The 14,950-nt window shown below is 40.4% G+C and overlaps 1 long non-coding RNA gene across 2 annotated transcripts in view; it reads right to left on the bottom strand.

Annotated features, from left to right (window-relative positions):
* LOC123277245 (uncharacterized) overlaps positions 1-14,950 on the bottom strand; it is a 104,121-nt gene that overhangs the window by 88,584 nt on the left and 587 nt on the right. The window contains exon 2 of one of the 2 annotated variants that reach the window (XR_011494559.1): positions 8,793-8,902. This is a non-coding gene — a long non-coding RNA (uncharacterized lncRNA). The remainder of the gene's footprint in view (positions 1-8,792; positions 8,903-14,950) is intronic. The other variant, XR_011494561.1, reaches the window with a different exon arrangement.

Raw genomic sequence — 14,950 nt, 5'->3', positions numbered from 1 at the left:
CAGGATACTGACAGCAACTGGTACCCACATTCTGCTGGGCAGCTCTGAGAAGGTCTTTCAGCCTCTCTGTGCCTGAGAAGATGCTTTTCTTTAGGAATAACAATGCTCTCATTCAAGGAAATATACACGAAAGAAGGTCTCAAATATGGACTTGGGGTGGGAGTCAGATTCAATCAGTTAGTTTCTCTTGCATGACAAATCACCCAATACTCAGTGGCTTAAAAAAGCAACCATTTGTTATTGCACATGAGTCTTTGGGAAAAAGCATAAATGTGCAAAGCCCCTTGAGGCCTAGGCTTGGAACTGGCATTCCAATACTTCTGCCATATTCTGTTGGCCAAAGCAAGACCCAAGGCTAGCCCACTGCTTGATGGGAGGAGCTGTAATATCACAATGTAAAAATATAGAGAAAGGGGATGGTTTGTGGACATTTTGCCATCTACCACAGAGGGGTTTTCTCAGTTTAGGAGACCCTGAGACAAAGATTCCAAAGCAAATGGTTTACCTGGTTACTTGGGAAGTGAAGGAAATACTGGTAGGAGAGTGAGGGTTTGAGACACAGAGGGAACCTGCCAGTAAAGTGTGCATAAGCAAGCCAGCTAGCACTCTGGGTAGCTGGAGCTTAATTCCAGTGGAAAACTCTGGAAGTGTTGGACACACGTCTTTTTGTTTTCCTACCTGAAAGAGAGCTGAGATATTTACACATCCATTCATATCAGTCGTTTGTTGAGGGCTGCTCCCAGGGGACACTGATTCCCCATCATTTCAGCCTCCCACACTGGGCAGAGTGGTTCCAGAGGTATGCAAGTCCTGGCAGCTGGTGCCCTGGCCACTGTGCACTGAAGAGGTAAGGTAGAGAGATATAGGTAGGACACCTACAGTGTCTCCTGCAGTGCAATGCTGATAAAAAAAAGAAAAACATCTCAAGCTTCAGTTTTAAGATATTTTACTCAAGATGTCTTTTTGTGTGTGTGTCTATTTGCTTTATTTTGGGTGATGCCTCATTCCTCTTGCTGGTAAAGGTTGAAACACTAGATGGCATCATGTCAAGTTGTCCTGCAACTCAGGAAACAAAATGCCAGGCGACATTCCTAGATGTCCTTGGAACTGAACAATTAGCAGCATGAGCCGAGAACAAACAATTGAGCCCGCTGTAGCAGGGGTGGGCCACTTCAGCTCTGCCAAGGCCACTGCTCTGCCTGAGCTTGCACCCCCGCAGCAGCATCACAAACCATGGGGGGCCACAGCACAAAGGGGCAGGCAGAGGTTGCTGGCATTTTCTAAGGAGTGGGATTCACAAAACCCCTGCAAGGAAACAGTAAGGAGAATGAAGCTTTCTACTTCCAGAAAAGTCTTTGAAATGTATAAAAAATGGGCTAGAAGGAAAACACAACTTATAGTAGAGATTTATTCTTGAGGGTAGGAGTGGAAAGACGATAGTAGGATTAGGTTGAAAGTGAGAATCAAAGACATTTAACATTTTATTTAAAATATTTAAAACTAATGAGACAAAATGTCAACTATGATCAATTCTTTGTAATGGATATTAGTTAGTTATTATTATCTCTACTTTTTCATAAGTTTCAAAAAAGTGTGCGTGCAGGGGGAAGATATGATATTCTCCTGTAATTAGCAAGATCTGGTAGGGTTCAAGAAGTAACACTGATCTGTTTCTTCAGTAATCTTTGACAAATACCTCTCTTTACTGAGCCTTCATTTCTTATTTATAAAATGAAGATAATAATAGCAGTGATGTCAGGGGATTGATATAGCTTCAAATGAGGTGAAGTACCCATAGTGCCTAGCACAGTGCCCAAAGCAAGATGCTTGCTGCTCCCTCTGTCCCTGAACCCTCACCACTGTGGGAACAAAGCTTAGGCTCCTCCCTCACACTGAGTCAAACCAGTCGACAAGTTGTCTAGATGTTGCCAGAAACAGAAAAATCTTGAATAAAGCCTATCCTGACTCCTCTGAATCCAGGGACAGAGTTGGTCTAAGAAAAAATATATATATATTTCTTGGAAATACAGCTATAGGGCCATCACCTCTTGTAAACAGAGGGATTCTTGAATTTAGCAATAAATACTTCTTAACTTTTCTCAAGGCTTTAAAGTCTATCTTGAAGGAGCACTAACCTTTTCCAGAACAGACCTAGGTGCTTTTACGTGGCCTGTAAAGAGATACTGTCTTCCTCCCTTGAGTGTCAATGAGAACTCCTGATTTGTTACAAAAATTAGAGGAAGCCCACAGCCAGACTTGACAATACAAAATACTATGAGGAAAAGAGAGAGGTGGGTGATGTGCCTGTAAGAGTGGAAGACATGGAATGAAGTCTATTGAAATGAGGAATTGGAGCCTGACCTCCAGGAGAGAAGGCATCTTTAGCCTCTCTCCATCTTGCCAGGGAAGCTGGGGGTAGCCTTAGACACAAGAGCATTCCTCAGGATCTCATTTTATCTGAGATTCTCTGAATCTAGAAGAGATTGTCTCTAAACAAAGACTGGGAAGACAGAGCCGAGAGCCACTGGTCTGGGCTTGCTCCATGCAAAGAGTACAAATGACCTCAGTCTGCTCCTCACTTGAGGATCTGCAAGAGGTGCGTGTTTGTATGTGTGTACAGGGTTTCCCATCCATTCTGTATCAGTTACCTATGACCACAACAATGCCGCATAATACACCATCCCGAAACTTAGTGACTGGACACAGTAACTACTTATTTAGCTCACAATTCTGAGACTAGCAATTGGGACTGAGCTCAGCTGGGAAGTTCTGGTTTCAACCGGGCTGTCGTGTGTCTATGGTCAGCAGCATGTCTGATAGGCAGCTCTATAGTCTGGGCTAGGCTTTCCCTGATCTCAGGGACTGAAGAGTCTGTCTCTTCTCTCTGGCCATGTGCTCCATTTTCTTTTCTCTGCAGAACCTCTCCATTTACCTGCCAGCTTGCTCATAGTCCTTATGGGCAGCCACATTTCTAAGGCTACAAGAATTTACATCCTTGTCCTTGTCTTCTGACAAGGTACAACAGCCTCTGTGCGTGTGTGTGTGTGAGTGTGTGTATGTGTGTGTAGTGCAAATTCCCAAGAGAAGAAATTTTATTGACTCAGCCAAAGCTACACACGGCTACCCTTGGGTCAGATGTCCAGTCCTGGATTAACCAATTATGCCGAGGGATGGTATCGTGGGGATAGGATCTCATCATAACCCAGGACTGATCCTGTGAATGTGGTAAGTTTTCCAGAAGGGGCTATGATTGAAGGAAGCAATGAAACCTGCCTGGTATATTTTTATTAAAGTATAGCATACATGCAGAAAAGCTCCAAAATCATAAGTGTGCCACTCTATTAACTTTAATAAACTATTTCCCTGTATAACCAGAACCCAGGTCAAAAAGGCACAACACGGCAGCATTCCAGAAACCCCCTGTGTCTCATTTTTCCTCCCTTCAAGGATAATCACTATACTGATCCCTAACATCACTGATTAGTTTTGTCTTGTTTTGTGTTTATACAAATGTAATCATGCAATATGTACTCTTTTGTGTCTGACTCTTTTATTCAATAGTATATTTGTGAGATATATCCATATTATTGTGTATATTTACAGATTGTTCATTCTCATTTCAGTGTCATAACCCATTGTGTGAAAATATTACAATTTATTTATTCATTTTACTGTTGATTGGTATTTGGGTTGATTCCAGTTTGCATTGTTACAAATCTTGCTAATATAGATATGTCTTTGGGTGTGCACACTTTTCTCTTTTTGGTACGTGCATTTCTTTTGGAAGTTTCCGACTCAGGGATACAAAGATTTTGAGATTTTTTTTTTCCCACAAAGTTGGAAAAAATGATGGACTCATTTTGGACACTTCGACTCAGCTTCCCAAATGCTATGTTTTGGAGGCTTGCCAATTCAATCAATATTTTTGTGCCCATTACATAGACCTCATTGGGTAAACCTCCTATAGATAAACATTGGACGTGAGAGATGATAGATAAAAAGGAGGCCTTTCATACATAAGCATCTATTAAACGGTTTACACAAGGTGCTCAGTCTCTGTGAGACAAGAAGCAGAGGTGAGCTGCCTCTGTGTCTTTCTCTTATCCATTTGGCAGCTCAGTCTCATGTCCTGCAAAGAGAAGGGAAGGACAGCATGCTCTGTTCAGATCCTCAACAGCTGCGAAACATTGGAAATTGATTCAAAGACACCAGAATCAAATCAAGTCCCCCAGATTTAATAATTATAGAAAAAATCTTATATACGTTTCTTTTGTATTTCAAATACAAAAGGAGGACAGGATATAAATGTAGCAAGAAAAACTTTAAGACTACAAGGAGATGACAGGAATATTAAAATTATCTGACAAAATTTTGAAGCAGTGATTACAAAAATACTTCAGTAGAAATTATGAGCATATTTGAAAGCAAGGAAAAAATAGAAAGTCTCAGCAAATAAATAGAAAATATAAATGAGAACCAAATAGAAACATTAGAACCAAAAAATATAGTAGCTGAAATAAAAAAACTCACTGGATGGGCTCAATAGCAGAATGGAGGGGACAAAGAAACAATCAGTAAACTGGAAGATAGAATAATAGAAATTACTCAATCTGAACAACAGAGATAAAATAGACTGAAAACAATCAATAGAGTCTTAGTGACCTGTGGCATTACAAAAAAGATCTAACTTTCATATCATCAGAGTCCCTGATGGAGAGGAGAAAAAGGGTAAGACTGAAAAAGCACTTAAATAAATAATGGTTGAAAAGTTCCCACAGTTGGCAAAAGACCCAAATCTATAGACTGAAGAAGCTGAGAAAACCTTAAACAGGATTAACCCGAAGAAAGCCACACCAAAAACACTACAGACAAAGAAAATCTTGAAAACAGTGAGAGAGAAGTGACAACCTACCTATTGGGGAAAACAACTAGAATGAAAGTGACTTCTCATCAGAAGCCATGGAGGTTAGAAGGGAGTGTCTCAACATTTTTCAAGTGCTGAAAACAAAGAACAGTCAACCCAGAATCCTAGATGCAGTGAACGCATCCTTGGGAATGAAGGGGAAATCAAGACATTCTCACATGAAAGAAAATGAAGAGCATATATCGCCAGCAGACGTATTCTAAAAGGAGGAAACTGATAAAAGAAGGAACCTTGGAACATTAGGAAGGAAAAAATACAGTAATCAAAATTATGGATAAATACAATAGAATTTTCTTCTCTGTTGTTTCCTAAATTACATTTGAGGGTTGAAGCAAAAATTATAACACTGTCTGATGTGGTTCTCAGTGTATGTAGAGGAAATACTGAAGAAAATTATATTATGAACAGAGGAGGATAAATGAGTGTAAAGAAAGGTAAGGTTGTCTATATTTCATTCAAACTAGTAAAATGATGGCAACAGTAGACTGTGATGTTATATATATACCTACAACAACCGCTAAAAAAGTTATACAAAGAGATACACTATAAATTATTCAAAATGGAATTCTAAACAAATGTTCAACTAACCTATATAAAGGTAGGAAAAAGAAAACAAAAATAAAAACAGAGAAAACAAACTGAAAACAAAAATAAAATGGCAGAATTAGGCCCTAATAGATGAATAAATACATTAAATGTAAAGGATCTAAATATATCAATTAAAAAACAGCTTGGCAGAGCAGATTAAAAACCATGATCCAACTGTATATTGTCTACAAGAAACTCACTTCAAATATAACAATACAGTCAGGTTGAAAGTAAAATGGTGGAAAAAGATAAATCAAGCAAACACTAATAAAAGAAAAGCAGAAGTGACTATATTAATAGCAGATAAAGTAGACTTCAGAACAAAGAAAATTATTAGAGTCAGAGAGAGATATAATCTGATAAAAGGGTCAATCCACCAAGAAGACATAGCCATACTAAGAGTGTATGCACCAGACAACAGAGCTGCAAAATATGTGAACAAAAGCTAATAAAACGAAAATGAGAAATAGACAAATTCACAATTATAATTGTAGATTTCAACACCCCTCTTTTAATAGTTGATAGAACAACTAGGCAGAAAATCAGATAGGATATACAAGAACTCAACCAACAGGATCTAATCAACATCTATAGAAGTATCTTCCCAACAACAGCAGAACACACGTTCTTTTCAAGTGCCAGCAGAACATATATCAAGATAGACCATTTCCTGGGTCATAAAACAAACCTCGACAAATTTAAAAGAATTGAAATCATACAGAGTATGTTCTATCATAATGGAATCAACCTAGAAATCAAATCACTCTCCTTGTCCAAATTCATGTGTACAATGACATTGACAAAACCTGCTACAGTTACCTCCCAGAGTTGATAATAGGCATTAATAACATTAGTTGAAAAAGAAACTTTACAAATATAAGAACCAAGCCTATATATAAATGTTAGGCATCTGAAAGCTTTCGTTTATAAATAGATGCCTCAAAGTCTATTTCTCCTGGAGTTCAGAACATAATTATCTGGCTAAGACTACCAACTAATTTCATTTTCACCATCAGTCATCAAATCCCTTCAATACCATCAAAGAGCAATCTTGGACAAGAAAAGAGAGGAGCTGAGCTCTTTTCCAGTCCTATGACTCACTCAAGAGGCCAGGAATATGCCAACTCTTCCCCCTCCTGCTGCAAATATTGTCAAATAATCCTCACTTAGTCTGTGTCGTAGAGCACAGACCACTTTAAGGCTGAAATACCACTTCCAACATTTTCTATTTCGGGACTGGTTTGGAAAGGTTGCACAGAGTTCTTCCCATGGCCCTTCAGATGAGAGGAAACCATTTGGCCATTTATAGCCTAACGAGACAGAGATAGAAGGGATAAAGCAAATTTTGGCTGCCATTGCTTTGCGGGCAGAGGGTAGGGATTATTTACTCTATTGGAGGCATTCGGAACTACTGGATGCTTTATGTAGCCATTAACTTTCAGCTATTTCAATAAACTCTAAACTGGCTTTTTAAATTAAGGAATGCATAAGCTCATTTAATAGGAAATTTAATAGTAGTTAGTTGATCCAGCATCCTAATATTATTATCTGGAGCTTAGGTTCTCCACAATCCTTGGCTTTGCTATTCACATGGTTGGCTTCATTTTTAAGGCCGGCCAGAGGACAATTGTGGATTTATCTGCCTTCATTCAAATATGGAGAGAGAGAATAGCTTGCTCTTCAGAGCAGACTTCTCCAGAGGACTCCAATGACCCTCTCATCACATATCATTGGCCAGAACTGGGTCACATGACTTTTCATAAACCAATCACAAACAAAGGGGATGAGATAACCCTTAGTCCAGTTAGATTCATTCTAGAAGCTGAAGGGATTCCTCTGAGTCATATGCTCTACATGAGGTCTGGGCACCTGAAAAAAACTGAGGTTCTATTAGGAAGAAAAAAGGACATAATGGGTGCTATGTAGGAAGTTGGTGCTCAGTAATGCTGCTTTATGTTTCTAGGAGCAGAAAGCCCAAATAGACTAAAATGATGATGTGACCTTATTGTCTCACATAACTGAGAAGGCCCACAGGTAGATCTGGCAAGGCTTGGTCCAGCAGAACAAATGATGTCATCAAGGACCTGGCTTCCCCGTCTCTCTGCCTTCTGCAGTACTGGCCCCTTCCTCCACGTAGTGGTCTCCTGACAGCACAAAGCTACAGTAGATTTGGAGCTTGCATTTCTCAGCATGTTGGCGGTAGGGTGGGAGAAAGGAATCAGTTCTAGTAGTTCTAGTAAGAGTCTTCCTTTTGCCAGAATCCTCAGAAATTAGCTCTTCATATCTCATTGGCTTTGATGGGGGCATGTACCCAACCTAAACCAATTACTGTGGACCAGCAGTGGAATAGTTTGAATGGTTTAATTCCAATGATAATCTATATTCGTAAGGGTAGGCTAACAGCAGTGAAAAAACAACCCCCAAAATCCATTGGTTTAACCCAAAAGGATTTATTCCTTGCCTTCATTCAATGTGAGTGGACAGAGTGGCTCTGCTCCACACAGTTATTCAGGAACCCAGCCTCCTCTTATTATGTAGCTTTGCCATGGGCATCAGAGTCCTATCCTAGATGTGAGGAACAGATGAGAGGAGAGAGAAAGAGAGAGAAAACACTCTAGCCCAGGTCTTGGCATCCACAGCCATGACAGAAATGTGACTTCATTCATTTCACGTCTGTGTCCTAATTTCCTCTTCTTATAAGGACACCAATCATTTTGAATTAGGGCCCACCCTAATGACCTCATTTTACCTCTTTAAAGACCGTATCTCCAAATACAGTCACATTCTGAAGTGCTGGGGGTTAGGACTTCAACATATAAATTTAGAGGGACACAATTCAACCCATAGTAGGCTCCTATGAGAAGTGAATGATTTAGTATAAGTTAAAGGCTTAAATCTATATAGTAGATATGTACTCAACATTAGCTATCAAAATTGTCTTATTTTTCTCAGCAGTAGCAATAGACACCGTAGCAACAGTATTTGAGTCATAGTAGCATCACTAGTAGAAGTAACAACAGTGCTGCCTGAAAGAAAAGGAGAAAGGGCCCTTAAAGGAAAGGGGAAGACATACTTTAAAGAGAAGTGAGATGCAAGGGAATAGTATTTGTATCACAAAATTCCAGTTTCTATGGCTGTACAACATATTATGTCAAAATGTAGTGGCATAAACCAACAATATTTATTGTCTTCAAGAATCTGAATTTTCAAAAGGGCTCAATGGAGATAATTCACTCAGCTGTACTCATCACCAGCTGGGGCAGCTCAAAGTCTCACTCACGTGTCAATGCCAGCTGTCACCAGGGACCTCAGTTAAACACCTACTTGGGACCTCTCCACGTGGCCTGGGCTTCCTCCCAACGTGGTGGCTGTGTTCCAAGAGCAAGCATCCTGAAAGAAAGTGGAAACACAGTGTCTTTTCCAACCTAGCCTCAAAAGTCAGTTGCAATTACTTCTGTTGCATTCTACTCATCAAGGCATTTGTAAAGGCTGTTCAGGTTCAAGGGATGGAGAAATGGATCAATGGAAGAGCATGTGGTCTTGGAAATACTGCCATGGTCATTTTTGAAACATGCAATCCTCCACTCATCCCTACCTTCCCACACAAAGAACCTTCTTCTGGAACATTCTCCCATAAAACACTGTTGGGTTTGTGATTTTGATCTGATCAAGATTGGATCCTTGTCCTGTATTACTCAGTTCCCAGGGATTTGAGGATAAAATGGCACATTGGGCAGAAAACATGTGAGAAGAGCTTTATAAAAGAAAACTCCCCAAATAAAGGTTTGGTGTGCACCAAATCTTCTTCCAACCAGGCACACACACAGAAAGAGGGTTGACTTTCTGATTTCCCAGACGATCCATCCTTTTAACGCCTCTAGACACAATCGTGTCCCAGCCCTGCACAGGGAACTCAGATTTTCCTCTGTAAAATGAAGGCTAGAGGCTGAGAAGATCGACAACACCCTTATCAGCTCTAACATTCTATGAAAACAGAAAAAAAAGAGAATGAATTAAGAAAATTTAAAAGCATTATGGTGGGGACATCAAAGGGAGAAGCTGAACTGTTGCTTGCTTTATATTTGAATGCTGTGCATGGTTTTCACGATGGCAACAATAATTTATTGACAAAATGCTTTTATTGAATTGCGTTTACTGAAGAGGCCCGGCATGCTTTTTCACCAGCTTGCTACAATTAAAAGCAGCAGTAAACAGAGCCTTTCTATTTAGATTGAAAAGCAACAATTAAGCTTGCTCAGCTATAAATAGGAGGCAGCTTCACATCTACGGCCCCAACTGCACACCTTAAAGACTCCAGTCCCAGATGCCCCCAATTATTTCTACAGGGCAAACCAATAAATTGTCAAACTCTGACCTTAAAACTGACAATTTCTTAGAAAACAGAAGTAGGAAAATTATGCATAATTCTAGATAATTACTAGGATGTCCATGAGGCCAGGAAATCAGTACACATGCTAGAAATCTAAATTCACAGCCTTCTAGCTTTTTCATTTTCCCATTATCAAACCACGTTTTGCCTTGGGTGGCTGTCAGGGCTGGCTCTCCTTTGCCTGGGAGGCATAGAAGAAAACGATGGATTTAAGAATTAAGGTAGGGAAAATAGAAAATATAAAGTTCTCTCACAAGATTTCCATTAGTTCTAGTGATTCAGTAAAAAGACCAGAATACAAGCAGTCAATGTTGAATAATTTTTAATAAAAAAAAATGCAGGGGTCAGCCCCGTGGCATCACAGTTAAGTCTGGCATGCTCTGCTTCAGCAACCTGGGTTCGTGGATTCAGATCCTGGCCACAGACCTACCCTACTCATCAGCTGTGCTGTGGTGGTGACCCACATATAACATGGAGGAAGAGTGGCAGAGATGTTAGCTCAAGGCTAATCTTCCTCAGCAAAATAAAAAAAAAAAAAACTATAAGCAAGCAAGTGCCATTCATCCCATCTCTAAACCATAGATACTGAGTTGTGAAGGCATTTGATTCAACTTCCTCATTTTCTGCAGGAGGGAATTGGACACTCGGGAAGCCACATGTCTTTTCCCAGGTCAGGGAAGTTGACAGTGGGAGAGTGGGAACTCAATAGTGCTCATGATGGACACTCCAGCATCCATTGAACGGAAAAAATTGCCTTCCTCTTATTCTTTTCAGTACAAAATACTAGACGAATGAGACCTAAGTAATAAAAAGTTCAAAGGGTGCAATATTTCTTTGAGTGCAAGACAAGCCTTCAAAGGTGACAGGATTTTCCCCCTTGGAGATACAGGGTCCTCTCGGCCTCTGTATCCCTCATCTGAGCCAAAAGTTGCCAATTTCCAAAAACCCAAAAAGAATGATTTTCCAAAATCCGTCCTGGGTGATTACACCTTTTTGAGACTTGTGAGTCTTGGTTTTCTGTTTGTGCATGCCCTGTGTCTCCCAGTGATTTTCCAATTGCCTGTGACTCCCCTTGAGTCTTGTGCTGCATATTCTTTTTTGCTCCTTCTCACCTCTACCCAGCTGTGTGCTCCAGGGGATTGACATTTATGGACTCGTCAATGGTACCCTGGTCATTTGGCTACCATGGAGCTTGGCTAATGGGGGAGGTGTGCAGGGCACTAACAGGAGACTGAATAGGAAGAGGATAAAGAAGCTAGGATTTTTATTCCTCCATCTCATTCCCTGCAGAGTGAAGCAGAGGTGCCCAGCTGAACCCATCCCAGATTAGCCAGACCCCAGATGCATGAGTGAGAATAAATGACTATTACAGTAAACCACTCAGTTTTCAGGAGTGGCATGTTATGCAGCAATAACTGAAAAATACAAATTATGGTCAGAAGAATTTAAGACAACATAGCCATTCTAAAAACTGAGAGAAACATCTCTGAAGATCAGAAATGGAAGTGAACACAGAGGAGTAACTGGGATTGAGTTTCAGACTCACTTAACTGCAGATCCAGAAGCAAATGGAGAAATCTGGGTTCTTGTGGGATAACAAGACTAAAAGTGTTCCATGGGAAGTAAGAGACTCACTCCTCAAATTCATTCTTAAAAATCAGAAGCAAGTTTGAGGCTTTCTCATTCACTAAAGGATGCCGAAATAAGCTCTTAAAACCACTATCTGAGCTACCATTTATATAAAGCTGTGCAACAGGGAAGCTGTAAGAAATAAAGTCTTTCATCCTGCACTTATGCTTAAATGTCTGCTGACTTTGTTGCTGACTATGTAATAACCCCAATATCAGTGTAGGTTGGGAGCCCTGAGCCACCAATATAAGACCTGGTTTTGGACTGAATGTTCTTAGGAGGTGGTGGAAGAAGAGATCACATAAAAAGCTGCAAGACTGTGAGACACGGGGTGGGGAAGCGAGGGAGAGAGAGAGAGAGAGAGAGAGAGAGAGAGAGAGAAAGAGAGAGAAAGAGCCTCCATTCGATAATAAAGTTCCCAAACACTTGAGGAAACAATGCTAAGAAACACAGCAACAAAACCCACAATAGGAAATGAATTCAGGCTAGACAAAATGGAAATAATAAGATATTATTACCCACAGATCTTCACTGAAATAACTACTAAGGAATATATTTTAGGGGGCCGCCTGGTGGCGCAGCAGTTAAGTTCGCACGTTCCACTTCGGCAGCCCAGGGTTCGCCGGTTGGGCTCCCGGGTGCAGACATGGCACCGCTTGGCTAAGCCATACTGTGGTAGGTGTCCCATATATAAAGTAGAGGAAAATGGGTATGGATGTTAGCTCAGGGCCAGTCATCCTCAGCAAAAAGAGGAGGATTGGCAGCGGTTAGCTCAGGGCTAATCTTCCTCAAAAAAAGGAATATATTTTAGGCGGAAGAAGAAAACACCCTGAGAGACAGAGATGGATGAAGCACAGAAACAATAATTAGTACAGAATTCAGTCAAATAGGTTGATAAATTTAATTTACTATTGACTCTTTCAAAAAGAATGATATTTGTCATACAATTAGATGTAATTCAAATAATACCCAGGAAAATATAGAGGGAGAAGGTGTTCAGTGAGTAATTGAAGCAGACAGGGTTGGGGTTATTTGAAAGGAGGGCAGAGATGCTGAATGCCTTAAACCTTGTTACAAATTTTTACACTTAAGTAATATGTTAAAAATTTGAAACTATCAATCAAACAGAAAGAAGGAAAAGTGGGAAAAGAAGCAAATAAAGAGCATAATAAATATAAAACATAAAATAAGATCATATGACTAAATCTAAATAGAGCAGTAATCAAAATAAATGTAAAGGAATTCAAGTTGCCTATAAGAACAAGATTATCAAATCAGAATTTTAAAAATCCAACCGTATGTGGTTATAATAGACATTCCTAAAACATAATCATCCAGAAACGTTGAAAATAAAGGAATGGAAAAAACCAAAAAGGTGATTACTATGAAAAGAAAGGTGAGATAGCAATATTAATATCAGAATAAATTGAATTCAGGCCAAAAAGTATTAAAAGAGACATTGCACAGTAACAAAAAGAACAACCCTGTATTCGAGTGGCTGACGTTATGGCTTGAAATAGAAAGGAAAAAACTGACAAAATTACCAGACAGAATAGAAAAATCTACCATCCTATTCCATGTTTTAAAACACATATACCAGAAAACTGTGGAGCCAGTAGAAAATATCAATGTATATTAAAAAGCTCAAAAATAATAAATCCATTTTATAGATGTAGGAACAGAGGCCCAGGAAAGCTGAGAGATTTACTGAAGGTCACAAAGTTTATATGAGTCAGAGCCAGGACTAAAACTCATATCTTCTAATGCTAAATTCTATGCCATTCCCATTTTATAATGCTAAAACATGTAGAATAAACGGCATATTTGCAGAAATGACTAGCCTTTTCCAGGCCCTTAAAATAATCTTAAGTGTGCATAAGTTAGCACATCCATCAGCACGTCTTAACTTAGCATATCCATTGGTGTTCCACTCAGATTCCCTTGGACCCCTTTGACCTTTTCAGTGTGCCTTTCCTCGTCTTCTAAGTGGCTTCTAATTCTCCATCTCTGATGCTCTATGGAGAACCACCCAGGGCTTCTGGGCTGGCTACTGAGAGACAAAAGTTCTTGGGGTTTTATGTCCTCAAGAGTGGTCTTTATCCAATGATTGACTGAGGTGGGAAAATCAAAGCCCAGCTCCTCTGCCTTAGAGTTAGGCCAAAATCTAAGGTGTCATTTATACTCCCAACCTCCCCTGTGGGGTCAGGCTGAGGCTGGAACTCTGCTTCGCTTCTTCCCGTCTCATCCTGATTTCTGCATCCAGTTTCTCCCAAGAGAAACTTCTCAATAAGTCAAGTTGCACATGAATTCTCACCTCAAGGCCTGCTTCTTGGAACTCTGTCCTAAAATAAGGACCATATAACTCTGTCTTAGAAGTGTAGGGAGAGTAGAGAGTGGTCCTAGGGAAAGAATATTTGAATGGCTCAGGGTTCCTGCTGTTCTTGTCTTTGGGAACTTCCAGTTTGATTTTGGCACTGGGAATCTGGCATTGTGCATGTAGTGTCTGCCAAGCTAGAGAAAAACTCTCTTGCAATTTCAGACTTGGAGTCAATAACTATTGACTGGCCAACTTTCAGTCACAACAGACCCTCTTGGGTCCAATTCTGAATAAAAGATGGTCAATTCTGATTCTTGGCTTATAGCTGTCTTTCCCTCTCCTTTTCCCTGTCCCTCTCAAAGACTGGCTCTGAAGATGCAAAAATAGCAACTCAGGGCCCTGGGCCTTAAGATGCTGGACTGTGGTAGCCATACAAGCATCGTGATGGCCTTTCAGGTTGGTCTGGCCATTATTTAATCCCCCTTCTTTGTATCCCATAGCTTTGCATTTCTTTGCTTTCTGAGTCTGGACCTACAGGTGGGCCCTGTGTAGAAATCCAGGTCCACCACACAGCAGGCAAAAATTCCATTACCCACCATGGCTTAGAATAATATATATATAATAAAATAGTTACTGTTTCTTGAATGTATGCTATATTACAGATGAAGAAATTAAGGTTTAGAAAAGTAAATTAACTTGCCTAGATTCACATGGCTAATAAGTAGTTAGGTCTTGTCACCAACAGACCAAGGATTTGGTGAGCCAGACAAGAGACCTGAACCTCCGTGTATCCTACAAGTCGTTGCATCTCCCACCCCCGGCTTTGCTGACCTGGGCTGTAGCGCTGGGTTTGTCTTTGGTCTTCTTGCTGGCTGCTCTAGTTGTACTTTCCCGGTGACGGCCCTCATGTCCATCCTCTGTCCACTCATTTGCAATCCCCACCCACCATGCCCTGCATGTATGCATAGCTGGAGGATTGGCCCTGAATACGCGTCTCTGAGATCTTCCTGCTTCAAAGCCCTCCCAACCTCCTGCCAGACTTAGCTGTGGCATGGGGACCTAAAACCCTCAGTGTGTCTTAGGTCGGATTCCCCAAAAGCAG

Source organism: Equus asinus, chromosome 15 (genome assembly GCF_041296235.1).
Source record: "Equus asinus isolate D_3611 breed Donkey chromosome 15, EquAss-T2T_v2, whole genome shotgun sequence".
NCBI classification, from domain to species: domain Eukaryota; kingdom Metazoa; phylum Chordata; class Mammalia; order Perissodactyla; family Equidae; genus Equus; species Equus asinus.
The sequence above is the reverse complement of the archived record's forward strand: the minus strand, read 5'-3'. Positions and strand labels throughout refer to the sequence as shown.